The following is a 15,402-nucleotide window of genomic DNA, read 5'->3' as shown; positions in this document are numbered from 1 at the left end:
AGCTTTGTTCCATTCCCCCCAGTCCTATCACTACCTGACACCCTCAAAAGTCCCTCCCCAGCTTTCTTGGAGCCCCCTTCAGATCCTGGAAGGCCACAAGGAGGTCACCTTGGAGCCTTCTCTTCTCCAGACTGAACAGCTTCTAAGAGGTTCAGCCCAGCCCCAAGAGCAGACATCAGCCAGCACCTGGGGGCAGTGTGCTGGGCAGCAGTGGCATGGCAGGCTGAGCTCCTCCTTGGTCTGAACCCTTGGCCTATTATTGACACTACAGAAAATGTGGCAGCTGGGTCTGAAGAAGCCATCTAAAATCACCCTGGGCACCTCAGGGCAAGGTCAGCTCTACTTAAACCCTCCCTGTGTGCCTAACCTCCCTTTAAAAACCTTTAAATTCCAGGCAGATCACCTAAATCTCTCTCCCTACAAAGCAAATCCCTCACTTTTCAAGACAAGGAAGGATTTATTGCTCTCCCTGTTGCAGCAGTTTTTTCCATATTTGAAGAAGGATATTTGCTCTCCCACCTCCCCTCCTCCCAGCTGAGCACCTCCCCTCCTGGAGGTGCTGCTCCTAGACAGGAGGAGCTGCAGCACTTCCACTGCCAGTCAAGAAGCACCAACTAGAACCTCAAAAGGCTTCGAGTCAGCTCTGGGGCAGGGCACACAGGGGAGGCAGGATCCAGGCAAGTGCCACCAGGGCTGGTGATGGAGGGGGATGCTGAGAGGCACAGCAGGGAGAGACCTGGCTAATTGGCTTTGGTTTATGAAGACATCATTAGCAGCACTGTGGGGTGTAATGGAGAGTTTAACAAACCTTAGCAGCAGGATCTCAGCAGAGTTAACCCTTTCAGCACAAGGAATTTTGAGAGCAGCCCTCTGGAGAAGGTCTTGGGGATGAAAAGCTGATCATGAGCCAGCTCCATGCACTGCCAGCCCAGCCCCAGCCACGTCCTGGGCTGATCCCCAGCAGTGTAGGCAGCAGGGGCAGGGAGGGGATTCTGCCCCTCTGCTTGCTCTGCTGAGGCCCCACCTGCAGTGCTGGGGCAGCTCTGGAGCCCTCAGCACAGCACAGCCAGGGACCTGTTGGAGAAGGGCCAGAGGAGGCCACAGCAATGCTTGCCCAGCAGGATTTTCCCCTCTGAAATATCTTATCTCAAAGGCACTGCCACCATCACTGCCTGCTCAGCCTTGGCCGTGGGCAGGTCTGACTTGGAGCCAGGGAACTTCTCACAGGAGTCACCTCCATAGCACCTCCCCTGCTACCAAAGCCTCCCCAGACACAAACCCAACCCAGAGGGCATGGCCAGCACTGGGAGGCCAATTTGTCTCTGTTACATCTGTGTTATTGCTGTGAAGATGATGGAGTGGAAGGGAAAGCAGCCCTGACTGGGAGGGGAGGAGGGGAGGAAGGGAGAGGGAGAGGGAGAGGGAGAGGGAGAGGGAGAGGGAGAGGGAGAGGGAGAGGGAGAGGAGAGGAGAGGAGAGGAGAGGAGAGGAGAGGAGAGGAGAGGAGAGGAGAGGAGAGGAGAGGAGAGGAGAGGAGAGGAGAGGAGAGGAGAGGAGAGGAGAGGAGAGGAGAGGAGAGGGGAGGAGAGGAGAGGAGAGGGGAGGAGAGAGGAGGAGAGGGAGACGGAGAGGAAGAGGGAGAGGGAGAGGGAGGGGAGGGGAGGGGAGAGGAGAGGAGAGGAGAGGAGAGGAGAGGAGAGGAGAGGAGAGGAGAGGAGAGGAGAGGAGAGGAGAGGAGAGGAGAGGAGAGGAGAGGAGAGGAGAGGAGAGGAGAGGAGAGGAGAGGAGAGGAGAGGAGAGGAGAGGAGAGGAGAGGGGAGAGGAGAGGAGAGGAGAGGAGAGGGAGAGGAGAGGGAGAGGAGAGGGAGAGGAGGAGGGAGAGGAGAGGAGAGGAGAGGAGAGGAGAGGAGGAGGGAGAGGAGAGGAGAGGAGAGGAGAGGAGAGGAGAGGAGAGGAGAGGAGGAGAGGAGAGGAGAGGAGAGGAGAGGAGAGGAGAGGAGAGGAGAGGAGAGGAGAGGAGAGGAGAGGAGAGGAGAGGAGAGGAGAGGAGAGGAGAGGAGAGGAGAGGAGAGGAGAGGAGAGGAGAGGAGAGGAGAGGAGAGGAGAGGAGAGGAGAGGAGAGGAGAGGAGAGGAGAGGAGAGGAGAGGAGAGGAGAGGAGAGGAGAGGAGAGGAGAGGAGAGGAGAGGAGAAATCCTTTCTTCAGGGTGAGATCCTGTTCTGGACAGAAGGGTAATTTAGAGGCAGATATGAGGTCAGATGTTTTATCACAGTATCCTCAACTCTTCTTGACTTTCCCCTGCCATTTGATAAATCAGCATAATGCCTGCCACAGGAATTGCTGCAGATTTTATTCCTGGAGGGGTTACTTGATTACACTGCAGGCACATCAGAGAGCTTTCTGCTGCTCTGCCATCATTGTTTGTGGGGACAGAAGGTCAAATAATGCAGAAGTTACTAGGAGGGGATTTTTACAGATGAAATTGATGAGCTCATCTGCAGGTATTTGTGCAGGTGGTGCTCAGCAGTGCTCAGCCTTTCCATCCCAGCATCTCCATGGCTCCTACAAAACACTGATGTGCTGATCACAGAATCCCAGACTGGTTTGGGTTGCAAGGGATCTGCAAAGTTCAGCCAGTCCACCCCCTCTGCAGTCAGCAGGGACCTCTGCAACCAGAGCAGGTTGCTCAGGGCCCCAAACAACCTCACCTGGAATGGTCCCAGGCATGGGGCATCTCCCACCTCTCTGAACAACCTGGGACAGGTTTCACCACCTTCACTGTCAAACATTTCTTCCTTCTCTCCAGTCTGACTCTCCCTCTTTTAGTTTCAAAGCATCACCCCTTGCCCTGTCACAACAGCCCCTGCTGAAATGTTTGTCCCCAGCTCTCTCATAGGCCTCCTTTAAGTGTTGGGAAGCTGGAAAGGTCTCCCCTGAGCCTCCTCTTCTGCAGGCTGAACAACCCTTTTCTGCATGTGCTTAAGTTCCATCACGGCTCCAAGGCAGCAAAAGGCTGAGAACCCAGCAGGGAGCCTCTGCCCAGGTTTTGGTTCTTTTCCCTGGGCACTGCCCAATCTACTGCTCCTCATTAGCCCAGCTGGGATGATCAGATTACCCTGAGCAAAAAAAAGAGATGCTGGGGGGGTTGAATGCTCTGTCTCCTCCCAGCCAGGACCCCATGGGAGGAGGGCAGACACTGCTCACCCCCTTGGTGCAGAAAGCCCTCTCTTTGCCAAGGTCCTCAGGGTCTTTATGCCTCTGACAGCATGAACCTCCCTTCTTCCCTTACTCCCTCACCATTTCATGACTCAGAGTCCCCACTCCCACAGCTCCTGGCACAGAGGTCATGCACAGCCCACTCCACCTTTCAGCCACCCTCAGCAGCCCTCTGCCACCATGGCTCTGCAGTGCTTGTAGCCATGATGGATGGAGACAGCTCAGCCAGCTTTGGGATGGGGATAAACAAGAAGGTAATTCAAGGAGAGGCCAAGCCCTGGCTCATTTGCATCATGGTGCATAAGGAGTGAGAGCATCTGTGCTGCACTCTGAGCCATCTAGCAGCACAGCACTGACTGCAAACTCACCCACAGAGAAGGATCACAGGGGACAAATACATCAACAGGACTCATAGGACTTGAACAGACATCCTATGAGGAGTGTCTGAGGGACCTGGGGTTGTTCAGCCTGGAGAAGAGGAGGCTGAGGGGAGACCTCATTGCTCTCTGCAGCTCCCTAAAAGGAAGTTAGAGCCCAGTGGGGTCATCTCTCAGGTGTCAAGGGTTAAGACAAAAGGAAATGGCCTCAAGTTGCATCTGAGGAGGTTCAGGTTGGATATCAGGAACAATTTCTTCCCTGAGAGGGTCATTGGGCACTGGAACAGGCTGCTCAGGGCAGTGGTGGAGTCCCCATCCCTGGAGGTGTTTAAAAGCTGTTTGGATGAGGACTTTAGGGCCATGGTCTGACAGTTGTGTACAGGCATGTGTTAGGTTATGGTTGGGCTCAATGATCTTAAGGTCTTTCCAAGCCAGGCAATTCTGTGAGTCTGTGATTACCCCTTGGTGAGATCCTAAACATCCCCACCCCTCACCTACCAGGACCCTCACCCAGAGAGAGAACCAAGCAGCTGCCCCTCCCATGGGACCTGGGCAGGCTGGACAGATGGGCAGAGTCCAATGGGATGAGATTGAACAAGGCTGAGTGCAGGGTTCTACACTTTGGCCACAACAACCCCAGGCAGTGCTACAGGCTGGGGACAGAGTGGCTGAGAGCAGCCAGGCAGAGAGGGACCTGGGGGTGCTGGGTGACAGCAGCTGAACAGGAGCCAGCAGTGTGCCCAGGTGGGCAGGAGAGCCAATGGCATCCTGGCCTGGATCAGGAACAGTGTGGCCAGCAGGAGCAGGGAAGTCATCCTGCACTGTGCTCAGCACTGGTTAGACCACACCTTGAGTGCTGTGTCCAGTTCTGGGCTCCTCAGTTCAAGAAAGATGTTGAGGGACTGGAAGGTGTCCAGAGAAGGGCAACAAGGCTGGGGAGGGGTCTGGAGCACAGCCCTGTGAGGAGAGGCTGAGGGAGCTGGGGGTGTTTAGCCTGGAGAAGAGGAGGCTCAGGGCAGACCTCATTGCTGTCTACAACTCCCTGAAGGGAGGTTGTAGCCAGGTGGGGGTTGGGCTCTGCTCCCAGGCAAGCAGCACCAGAACAAGAGGACACAGTCTCAAGCTGTGCCAGGGGAAGTTTAGGTTTGATCTTAGAAAGAAGTTCTTCCCAGAAAGAGAGCTTGGCCATTGGGATGTGCTGCCCAGGGAGGTGGTGGAGACAACATCCCTGGAGGTGTTTAAGAAAAGCCTGGATGAGGCACCTGGTGCCATGGTCTGGTTGATTAGTTAGGGTTGGGTGATTGGTTGGTCTTGATGATCTTGGAGGCCTCTTCCAAGCTGGTTGATGATTCTGTGATGATGATCACCCCAGGCAGTGCTGGCAGCAGGAAGCTGGGCACTGGCCGTCCGTCATCTCTCCGCCCTGCTGGGACACACAGAGCAACCACTGCTGCTTCCTGGTCAGGAGCTTGTAACTCCCACCATGAAGGAGGACAGCTGGAAGAAGTCCTAGGGATTTGAATTCCCAAGAATGGCTTGGGGGAAGTCAGCAGAGAGGCAGGGTAAAGGCATTTCAGAACATATTGAATCTCTTTCCTCTTTCTGGGGGGCAGGCGTTCGCTCCACACCGGAGCGCTCGGCTGCGAGGGGGTTTGTTGGCTGGCAGCACAGTTTACAGCAAGTTTCCTTTTTTTTCCTTTTTTTTTTCCTCTCAGCAATTTACAGAAAATATTTCTGTGGTGATGCAGGGAGTTTTTGTAATTAGAGCTTGGTTTGAGTGTTTTACTGGAGGCTGGTCTCTTGGCAGCCACCCTGCGGAGGGCTCACACCGCCTGCCGCTCACCTGCATGGTGCAGAGGGGGTGCAGAGAAGCAGAGAATCATAGAATGGATTGGCAGGGATGGAAGGGACCTCCAGGATCATCTAGTTCCAACCCAGGTATGGCAAAGGAGCTGTGGAGCATCTGACATCCCTGAGGACACCTACACAAAAGGCCCTGGAAATAGGAACTATTTGCATGGGATCAGGAGAACTCCTCCTTTACCCTGGGGGAGCCCCAGTGCTGTGAGACAGTGCTTTGGAGAATGGAGAGAGAAACTCATCATTAAAGAGCAATTACCATTGATTAAAGCATCCTGAAAGGTTCCTGCTAGCACAGAATCAGAGAATTGTCAGGGTTGGAAGGGACCTCAAGGCTCAGCCAGTTCCAACCCCCCTGCCATGGGCAGGGACACCTCACACCACAGCAGGTTGCTCACAGCCACATCCAGCCTGGATGCAAAAACCTCCAGGGATGAGGCTTCCACCACCTCCCTGGGCAGCCTGTGCCAGGCTCTCACCACCCTCATGGTGTAAAACTTCTTCCTAACACCCAATCTGATCTTACCCATTTGTAGTTTTGTTCCATCCCCCCCAGTCCTATCACTCCCTGGCACCCTAAAAAGTCCCTCCCCAGCTTTCTTGGAGCCTCCTTTAGATTCTGGAAGGCCACAAGAAGGTCTCCTGGGAGCCTTGTCCTCTCCAGACTGAACAACCCCAACTCTCTCAGCCTCTCCTTATAGCAGAGGAGCTCCAGCAGGATAACTTTTGAGCACCCTGGTTTTCAAACCACCATCTTTGTGGAGTCCCTCAGGGGTCAGTACTGGGACCAGAGCTGTTCAATATATTCATCAGTGACCTGGATGAGGGCACAGAGGGCACTGCCAGCAAGTTTGCTGCTGGCACCAAGCAGGGTGGAGTGGCTGACACAGGAGGGTTGTGCTGCCATTCAGCCAGACTGAGACAGGCTGAGAGCTGTGCAGGGAGAAATGGAATGAAGTTCAACAAGGGCAAGGGGAGAGTCTTGAACCTGGGAAAGGACAACCTCATGGAGCAGGATGGGTTGGGGAATGACCTGATGGAAAGCAGTGAAGGGGAAAAGGCCCTGGGGGTCCTGGTGGATGGGAGGTTGAGCATGAGCCAGCAATGTGCTCTGGTGGCCAAGAAGGCCAAAGGCATCCTGGGGTGGAGTAGAAGGGCTGTGGTGAGTAGGTCAAGAGAGGTTCTCCTGTCCCTCTCCTCTGCCCTGCTGAGGCCACATCTGGAATATTGTGTCCAGTCCTTGGCCCCTCAGGTCAAGAAGGACCTCAGGGAACTGCTTGAGAGAGTCCAGCACAGAGCCACAAAGATGCTGCAGGCAGTGGAACATCTTCCTCATGAGGATAGCCTGAGGGAGCTGAGGGCTCTGTAGCTTGGAGAGGAGGAGCCTGAGGGTGACCTCATTGCTGGGGATAAAGATGTGCAGGGGGAGTGCCCAGAGGCTGGAGCCAGGCTCTGCTGGGTGATGCCCAAGGACAGCACAAGGGGCAGTGGTGGAAGCTGAGGCAGAGGAAGTTCCATGGAAACAGGAGGAAATTTTTTTCCCTTGTGAATGTGACAGAGCCCTGGAACAGGCTGCCCAGGGGGGTTGTGGAGTCTCCCTCTCTGGAGGGACCTGCCTGGCTGTGTTCCTGTGTGACCTGCTCCAGGTACTCCTGCTCTGGCAGGGGGGTTGGACTGGATGAGCTTTGGAGGTCCCTTCCAGCCCCTCACATTCTGTGAGTCTGTGATTCTGATTCCCATGTCCATGCCTCATGCTGCAGCTGTAGGAGCTGGTGGAGTGCATAGGGAATGGAGTGCAGGCCGTGGCCAGGTCTGTGTGCTCTCAGCGTCATCCAGCACCACTCCTGGAAACACAACCCTTCCCTCTGACCCCCTGCAGCACAGGATATCAGCTGTAGAGAAGCACAGCAGTACTCTGAGCTGCCTTGAAGCCTTGCCTTGCCTTATCAGGACCCAAGCAGTTGCCCTAGAATAACCTCCAAGCATATCAAGTACACAATCCCATTAAATGCTCCCTGGCTGGGAACTGCTTTGACCTTCCCAGGTGCTCAAGGAAACTGCCTGTGACAAAGCAGCCCAAGCAAAGGTTTTCCTCGAAGCCAAATAATCTGGGGCATGCTTGAGCTGCTGGTGCTCAGCTGGCATTCCTGGAGAGTCACAGGAGCCTTCTGTTCCTGCAGCTTTTCACTGCTCTTCCCAGGTATTGTAATGGTCTAGGCAGGAAACATGCTCTGGGGTTCCAAACAGCAGGGAGCGTGAGCTACTGCCAGCAGGACTGAAGGCACCCAGGGCTCAGCAGGGCTGGGGACACTCAGAGAAGGGTTGGGGACACTCAGAGAAGGGCTGGAACACCCAGGGCAGGGCAGTCACCCCATCCTGCAGGCAGCTGTGCTCAGTTTAGCACCTCAAGGCAGAGCAGGACCTGAGTCCTACATGGAGCAGCCTCCTCCCAGCCCTGCCAGCCTGGCATGGAGGATCCAACCCTTCTCCCCCAGCAAGCACACAGCTAGCACGGAGTTGGCCCAACAGCAGCTGCAGGGGGAGGAGAGGAGCTTGAAGAAAAAGCTCTTGACTAAATAAAGTGCTGGTGAGAGCCCAACAAGGAGCTCCCAGAGGCAGAAGAGCCTCATGCCACAAGCACTGTGCTGCTGGGTCCTGCTGCTGGGTCCTGCTGCTGGGGCTTGTGGGAGAGGCAGCAAGGGACACAATGACCAAAAAAGGCTGGAGAAGATCAGAGGTTTGAGCAAGTGCTGCCGTTTTGGGGTCAGCATCCCAGCCCTCTCCTTCCCCTCCCCCCAGCCTCGGCTATGCAAGCAGCAGGACTGAGGTTTCCGGTGGTATTTGCAGGGGGAGGTGGAGCCCACCGAGTCCCAGGGGTCCACCTCCCCCCACAGACCTTTCCACTCACTGTTTGACAGGGTTTGCTTCTCAGTTCATTGTCTTGTGGTTTGAAACAATGCAGGAAGGATGTAGGTGTTTGCAAGAAGAAAGAGAAAGAAGAGGGGGAAGGGAGGAAGGCCACTGCCAGCCTCCTCTGGGGGTATCACTTGCTGGAAAGTGCTGGAAGGTGATGGAATTAAGAGGGGAGTGGGGGGACACAGAGCAGATAAGGGTCAAGTTGGGATTCTTCAGCCTGGAGAAGAGAAGGCTCCAGGGAGACTCCCTGGTGACCTTTCAGTACTTAAAGAGGATGATCAGAAAGCAAGGGACCTAGAAGAGTGCTGGGGACAAAGTTTTGAGCAGGGCCTGTTGTGACAGGACAAGAGGTGATGCTTTGGAACTAAAAGAGAGAGAATCAGACTAGAGAGAAGGAAGAAATGTTTGACACTGAGGGTGGTGAGACCCTGGCCCAGGTTGCCCAGAGAGGTGGGAGATGCCCCGTTCCAGGTGAGGTTCTTTGGGGCTCTGAGCAACCTGCTCTAGTTGCAGCTGTCCCTGCTGACTGCAGGGGGGATGGACTGGGTGCCCTTGAAAGCTCTCTTCCAACCCAAGACTATGATTCTAAATTCCCACCAGAGCTGGGCTGGGAGGAGCCAAGATGTTCTAATGAGTCCCCTCAACCATGGGGGATGGGTGTCCTCCATGGCAGCCTGGGATGCTTCATCTTAAAAACCAAAAGGAAGCTGGGGGTACTAATGAACTGGGAATCATGGAATTATCAAAGCTGGACAAAACCTCAAAGCTTCTTGAATGCAGCCTTCAACCAAACATTGCCAAGTGCAGAATGCAGCAGAGACAGGATCACGTTGAGGAATTAGACTATCTGGGAGCAGGAGGAGATGTAGGTAGCCCCCAGCCAACAACCCAAGGACTGCAGAAGGCCCAGCAGCATGAAGAGAGCTTGGGCAAGACATTGCCAGGAGCCCAGGTGCTGCAGGTCAGCACTGCCCTGTGGATTTACCATGAAACACTTCATGGTCAAAGGGATGGAGCTTCCAACACAGCCTGCATAGGTCCCCATGGACTGCCTGCCACACACTGAACACTCTCAGGAAGGAATGAAAGCAGAGTGAGAAACAGGCAGCCATCCACCTCCCATGCTTGACCTTCCTGGGAATCACAAAGTCACAGCATGGGAGGATTTGGAAGTGACTTCTAGGGATCATCAAGCCCAACCCCCCTGCCAAAGCAGAATCACCCAGGGCAGGTCACACAGGAATGCATCCAGGTGGGTTTGGAATCTCTGCAGAGAAGGAGACTTCACAACCCCCCTGGGCAGTCTGCTCCAGGGCTCCAGCACCCTCACAGCAAAGTTCCTCCTCATGCTGAGATGGAACTTCCTGGGTTCAAGCTTGTACCTGTTGTCCTTTGTCCTATCACTGCACACCTTAACGAGCCTGGCACCTCTATCTTGACCCCCACCCCTCAGCTATTGGCAGCCCTCAGCCTTCTCTTCTCCAGACTAAACAGCCCCAGGGCTCTCAGCCTTTCTTCATAGCAGAGATTTATTGAATCCCCTCTCATGCTTCTCCTCTCCTGACTGAACAGCCCCAGGGCTCTCAGCCTCTCCTCCCCAGGCAGTGCTCAGGCTCTTCATCATCCTCATAGCTGTCAGTTGGACTCTCTCCAGGAGATCCCTGTCCCTCTTGGTTCTCCTACAGAGTTTTGTCCAAGATCTGCAGCAGGACCATGCCCCTCATGGGACAATGGCAGTGCCTTGGTCCAATCCTTGAAACCACACAGAGGCTTGGCTCTGCTTCAGGGTGCCAGGGCACTGATGCCCAGGAGCTCAGCATGATCCCCAGCCAGCAGCAGGGGTGCCAGTGGCAGGAAGGGAGCTGGCAGCTGGGCAGTGTGAGGTGTGGAAGGTGTCTGGCTGCCTGGGTGCCAGGGAAGCTGTTCTCTTCAGCAGCATTATCTCATCTATTTTGCAAATAGAACTGTGACAGAAATCTGCAGACTCAGGCACATGCATTCACTTCTGAAAAGTTTTGACTGCATCTCATCATCTGTAATTGCACTGCTGGGATTTGCATATTCATAAAAGCAACACACCCACAGCACCATGTGTCAAAGGCTTTCAGAGGAGCAGGGCACCAAACCTTGCAAGCTCAGTTCTGAACTCACTGCCAAGATGCCTTCCTGTTCCCAGGGGGCAGGGTCATGTCTTCTCCCTGAGCTTCCAAAGCACTTCTGAGGTCCTCCTCTGGTTTGCTCAGCCCTGAGGGCATGAGCCAGCTCTGTGTTGGACAGTGGTACCTTAGCCTACAGGAAAAGCATCATAGAATCAGAACTGTTAGGATTGGAAAGGACCTCAAGGATCATCCAGCCCCAGGGCTTTCAGCCTTTCCTCCTCACAGAGATGCTCCAGGACCCTCAGCATCCTTGTGGCCCTCCATTAGTAGTCCTCTGTCTCTCTTGAACTGCAGAGCTGAGTCCAGAACTGGATCCAGGAGGCCAGATGCAGCCTCACCAGGACAGAGTAGAGGGGAAGGAGAACCTCCCACGACCTGCTGGCCACACTCTTCTTAATGCTTGCCAGGATACCACTGGCCCTTTGGCCACAAGAGAACATTGCTGGCTCCTGCTGAACTTCTTCTCCACCAGCACTCCCAGGTCATTCTCTGCAGCACAGCTTTCCAGCAGCTCAAGCCCTGACCTGGAGTGGTGCATGGGACACTGCCTCCATCTCATTCAACCAACTCAGACCATGGTATTCTCATAGAATCAGAGAACTGTCAGGGTTGGAAGGGACCTCAAGGATCATCCAGTTCCAACCCCCCTGCCATGGGCAGGGACACCTCACACCACAGCAGGTTGCTCACAGCCACATCCAGCCTGGCTGCAAAAACCTCCAGGGATGAGGCTTCCACCACCTCCCTGGGCAACCTCTTCCAGTCTCTCACCACCCTCCTGGGGAAGAACTTCTTCCTAACATCCAATCTGAATCTCTCCACTTCTAGTTTTGCTCCATCCCAGCTGGATCACAGGCATGGTCCACAAGCACTAGCTCAGCTGGGTGGGTTCCCAGCCTGGATATTGTTATTTGAGCTATCCCAGCTCCAGCACTGAGCATCTGCCAACAAATGAGGTGATGTGAAAAGCAATGCTGGGTGGGTGGGCTGCACCCCAACAAGCTTTAGGTGCTCAGCTTGTACAAGCTGCTGGGTCCTGTACTTGACTCACAACAACCCCATGAATGCTCCAGGCTGCCCAGTAGAGAAAGGTCTGGGGGTGTTGATTGACAAGCAGATGATGAAGATGTGTCCTGCTGGTCAAGAAGGCCAGCAGCATCATGGCCTGGACCAGCAATAGTGTAGCCAGCAGAACCAGGGCAGTGATTGTCCCCCTGCACTCAGAATGGTGAGGCCACACCTCAAATACTGGATCCAGTTCTGGGCTACCCTGTTCAAGAGAGACAGGGAACTGCTGGAGAGAATCCAGCAGAGGCTACAAAGCTGCTGAGGGGCCTGGAGCATCTCTGTGAGGAGCAAAGGCTGAGAGCCCTGGGGCTGGTGAGCCCGGAGAAGAGCAGCCCCAGAGGGGATCTGATCAGTGCTCAGCAAGAGGGTAGGACCAGACCCTTTTCAGTGGTGCCCAGCAACAGGACAAGGGGCAATGGGCACCAACTGGAACCCAGGAGGTTCCATCTGAACATGAGGAGAAAATTCTTTGCTGTGAGGTTGACAGAGCCCTGGAGCAGACTGCCCAGAGAGGTTGTGGAGTCTCCTTCTCGGGAACCTCACTGTGTTTCTGTGTGACCTGCTGTGGGAGCCCCTGCTTTAGCAGGAGGGTTGGACTGGATGATCTCCAGAGGTCCCTTCCAACCCACACCATGCTGGGGTTCTGTGATCAGAGAGGAGATCCCATGCTTTTGCCTACACTCTTGGGCAGAAGCAGCACCCCACTGGGTTCAGGTATCCCCAGGCTTCCAGGATGCCTCCGACTTGCTTGTTGGTGCCAAGCTTGTCAGGATGCCTGGAGAAATGGCAGCCCCAGTGGAAGGAAAGCAGGTGTGGAATCAGGGAGAGGGGAAAATGTTATTTTTCAATTTCCCTCTGACATTTCCAGGCAGGGAAGCAGCAGGTTTTTTAACAACAGAGAGCAAAGCAGAGCTGACAGCCTCAAATATACCTTGGTCACCAGTCCTGCTTTGGCTGGAGTGGGAATGTTTGGTTACAAAAATAAAATGCTCTGCTTCTGAAAGCTTAACTCTTCCCTCTCCCAAACTCCCAGAAAGTTGACTCCTTTGGCAAAATTTTCCAGCAGCATTTGGCGTGTGGTTGAAAGCAGTCTCTGGCTGAAAGGCAGCGGTGCTGCTCCTTGGGTGATGGATGTTATCTGTAGAGAAGAAAGGATCTTCCATGTCATTCCCATCCCCATGCCATTCCTTTCCCCATGTCATTCCCATCCCCATGTCATTCCCATTCCCATGTCATTCCATTCCCCATGTCATTCCCATCCCTATGTCATTCCTTTTCCCATGTCATTCCCATCCCCATGTCATTTCCATCCTCATGTCATTCCCTTCCCCATGGCCATGTCTCATGCTCCTTTCAGGTCTGAGAGACCTGGGGGTGGGGTGGGGTGGGGAGGGAGGGGAGGGAAGGGAAGGGAAGGGAAGGGAAGGGAAGGGAAGGGAAGGGAAGGGAAGGGAAGGGAAGGGAAGGGAAGGGAAGGGAAGGGAAGGGAAGGGAAGGGAAGGGAAGGGAAGGGAAGGGAAGGGAAGGGAAGGGAAGGGAAGGGAAGGGAAGGGAAGGGAAGGGAAGGGAAGGGAAGGGAAGGGAAGGGAAGGGAAGGGAAGACCCTGAATTAGACTGCCCAGAGAGGCTGTGGAGTCTCCTTCTGTGGAGACTTTTATGACCCACATGGATGTGTTCCTGTGTGGCCTGCCCTAGGTGCAGAGATGTGGTGCTGAGGGCCATGGTTTAGCACCAGAGTTGGTAGTTGAAGAATGCTTGGACTGGATGATCTCAAAGAGCTTTCCCAGCCCAAATGCTTCTCTGGGGCTAGCCAGGGGGTGCTGGGGTGCAGGAGTACCCTCCTGAGGTGGAACCTCCTCTGGATTTGCTCCCTGGGACCTCCAGGATTCACACAAACAACAGCAGATGTTGTGAATTGAGTTCAGCAGAACACAAAACTTCTTCTTTGGGGCTTGTTTTCTGTACTGACTCTAAAATGTTTGTTGGCTGAGGAACAGTTTCCCAGAGGTATGTACCTAATGGATCTCAAGGAGCCACCATCTCTTTGCTGATGGCTTACACAGGAGCTCAACTATTCAACCATGGGGAAAGCATGAAGGGAGACATAATAAAGGCCTGTTTCCAATAGAGAGGAAATTAATGAATCTGTGCAGTGTCCTGCCTGCAGGATGCATTCATTTAGAGAGACAGCACTTGAGGCTTTCAGAGCTGGTACTGCAGAAGGGGGAGGAGAATGAAAGCAGAGGAAGGTAAACAGAGGAGAGATTTCTAAGTGCCCATGACATTTGTTCAAATACTTTATTTCAATCAGCTTAAAAGGGAAACATAAAGCTGAGCTTGCTCCCAGGAAAGGGGCTGAAATTGAAAACCCAGTAATGGACTGAGAGCAATTCAAAGGAGCTGAGGGGCAGCGTCTGCTGCAGAGCAGGCACAAGCAGCCCCACCAAGGATCAGCTTCTGCTCTGCTGAGGATATTTTTTTTGTTTCCAGATACCACCTCACGTTGCCTTGTCTCTGGAAGAGAAGCCACTCCAAAAGAACAGTGCCTGAACAACACTGGGAGAGTTTCACCTGCACTCACTAAGGACTTTGCCTCCAGGAATGCTGGAGAGGGACTGTTTACAAGGGCTTGTGGTGACAGGACAAGGGGCTATGGTGGTGAACTACAGCAGGGTAGGTTTAGATTAGACATTAGGAACAAGTTCTTTACTTATGGGAGTGGTGAGACACTGGAACAGGTTGCCCAGAGGAGCTGGTGATGCCTCATCCCTAAAAGTGTTTATGACCAGGCTGGATGAGGCTTAGAGCAACCTGGGCTAGTGGAAGGTGTCCATTCCCAGGGCAGGGAGAGTTGGAACTTCATGATCTTTAATGTCCTTTCCCACTCAAGCCATTCTGTGATTCTATGAATCTCATATGTAGTTTGCCACGTGCCTGGTTTGAGGCTCCAGACAAGACATAGGAACCTATCCTTTAGGAGAACTTTAAAGCTCATGTTCAGTTTGGTTTAGAAACACCATGGACTGTTGCAGGGGAGGGGAGGGGAAAGAAAAAAAAAAAAAAAAAAGGAAAAAAGCAAACCCAGAAATACCATCCCAGAAAAGGTGTGAAATTCCACTTCAAAGCTAAAAATTCCCCTTTCCAATTCTCCAGCCTCTTTCCCATGAGCCAGGAGTGTGCCAAGGGAAGGATCAATGTGTGATGTCCTCTCTGGGTGGACTTGCCTAGGCAAAAACCTCCTGATGCTGCTCTAAAGCAAGACTTGATGAGGGCTGCCCCAGTTCCCATCACAACCTCACCACAGCCTGCAGTGAGGGAGACTCTGGACTGCCCCAGTGCCTCCACAGCACCAAACAGCAGCACCAGGGAGGACTATTTACAGGCTGCTCAGGGCAGTGGTGGAGTTTTCTCCTCTGGAGACATTCAAAACCCCACCTGGATGCATTGCTGTGTGGCCTTCTTTAGGTGAACCTGTGAGACTGTAGGGCTTGGGACAAAGTGAGACTTCCAGTCTGGTTTCCAAGGAAAGTTGTGAAGTATTTTGTTCAAAAAATAGAAACCCAGCAAGCTGGAGAAGAAGGAGGCTGCTTAGAACCAGCTTCAATCCAGTCACAGAATCACAGAGTCACAGAATCACAGAATCACAGAGTCACAGAATCACAGAATCACAGAATCAGAGTCACAGAGTCACAGAATCACACAGTCACAGAATGGTAGAGGTTGGAAGGGACCTCCAGAGATCTGATTCCAACCCCCCTGCCAAGGCAGGGTCACCTAAAGAGGGTCACACAGGAACACATCCAGGC

This window comes from Indicator indicator, chromosome 24 (assembly GCF_027791375.1).
Source record: "Indicator indicator isolate 239-I01 chromosome 24, UM_Iind_1.1, whole genome shotgun sequence".
Classification (NCBI taxonomy): Eukaryota; Metazoa; Chordata; class Aves; order Piciformes; family Indicatoridae; genus Indicator; species Indicator indicator.
Note: the sequence above shows the minus strand (reverse complement) of the source record.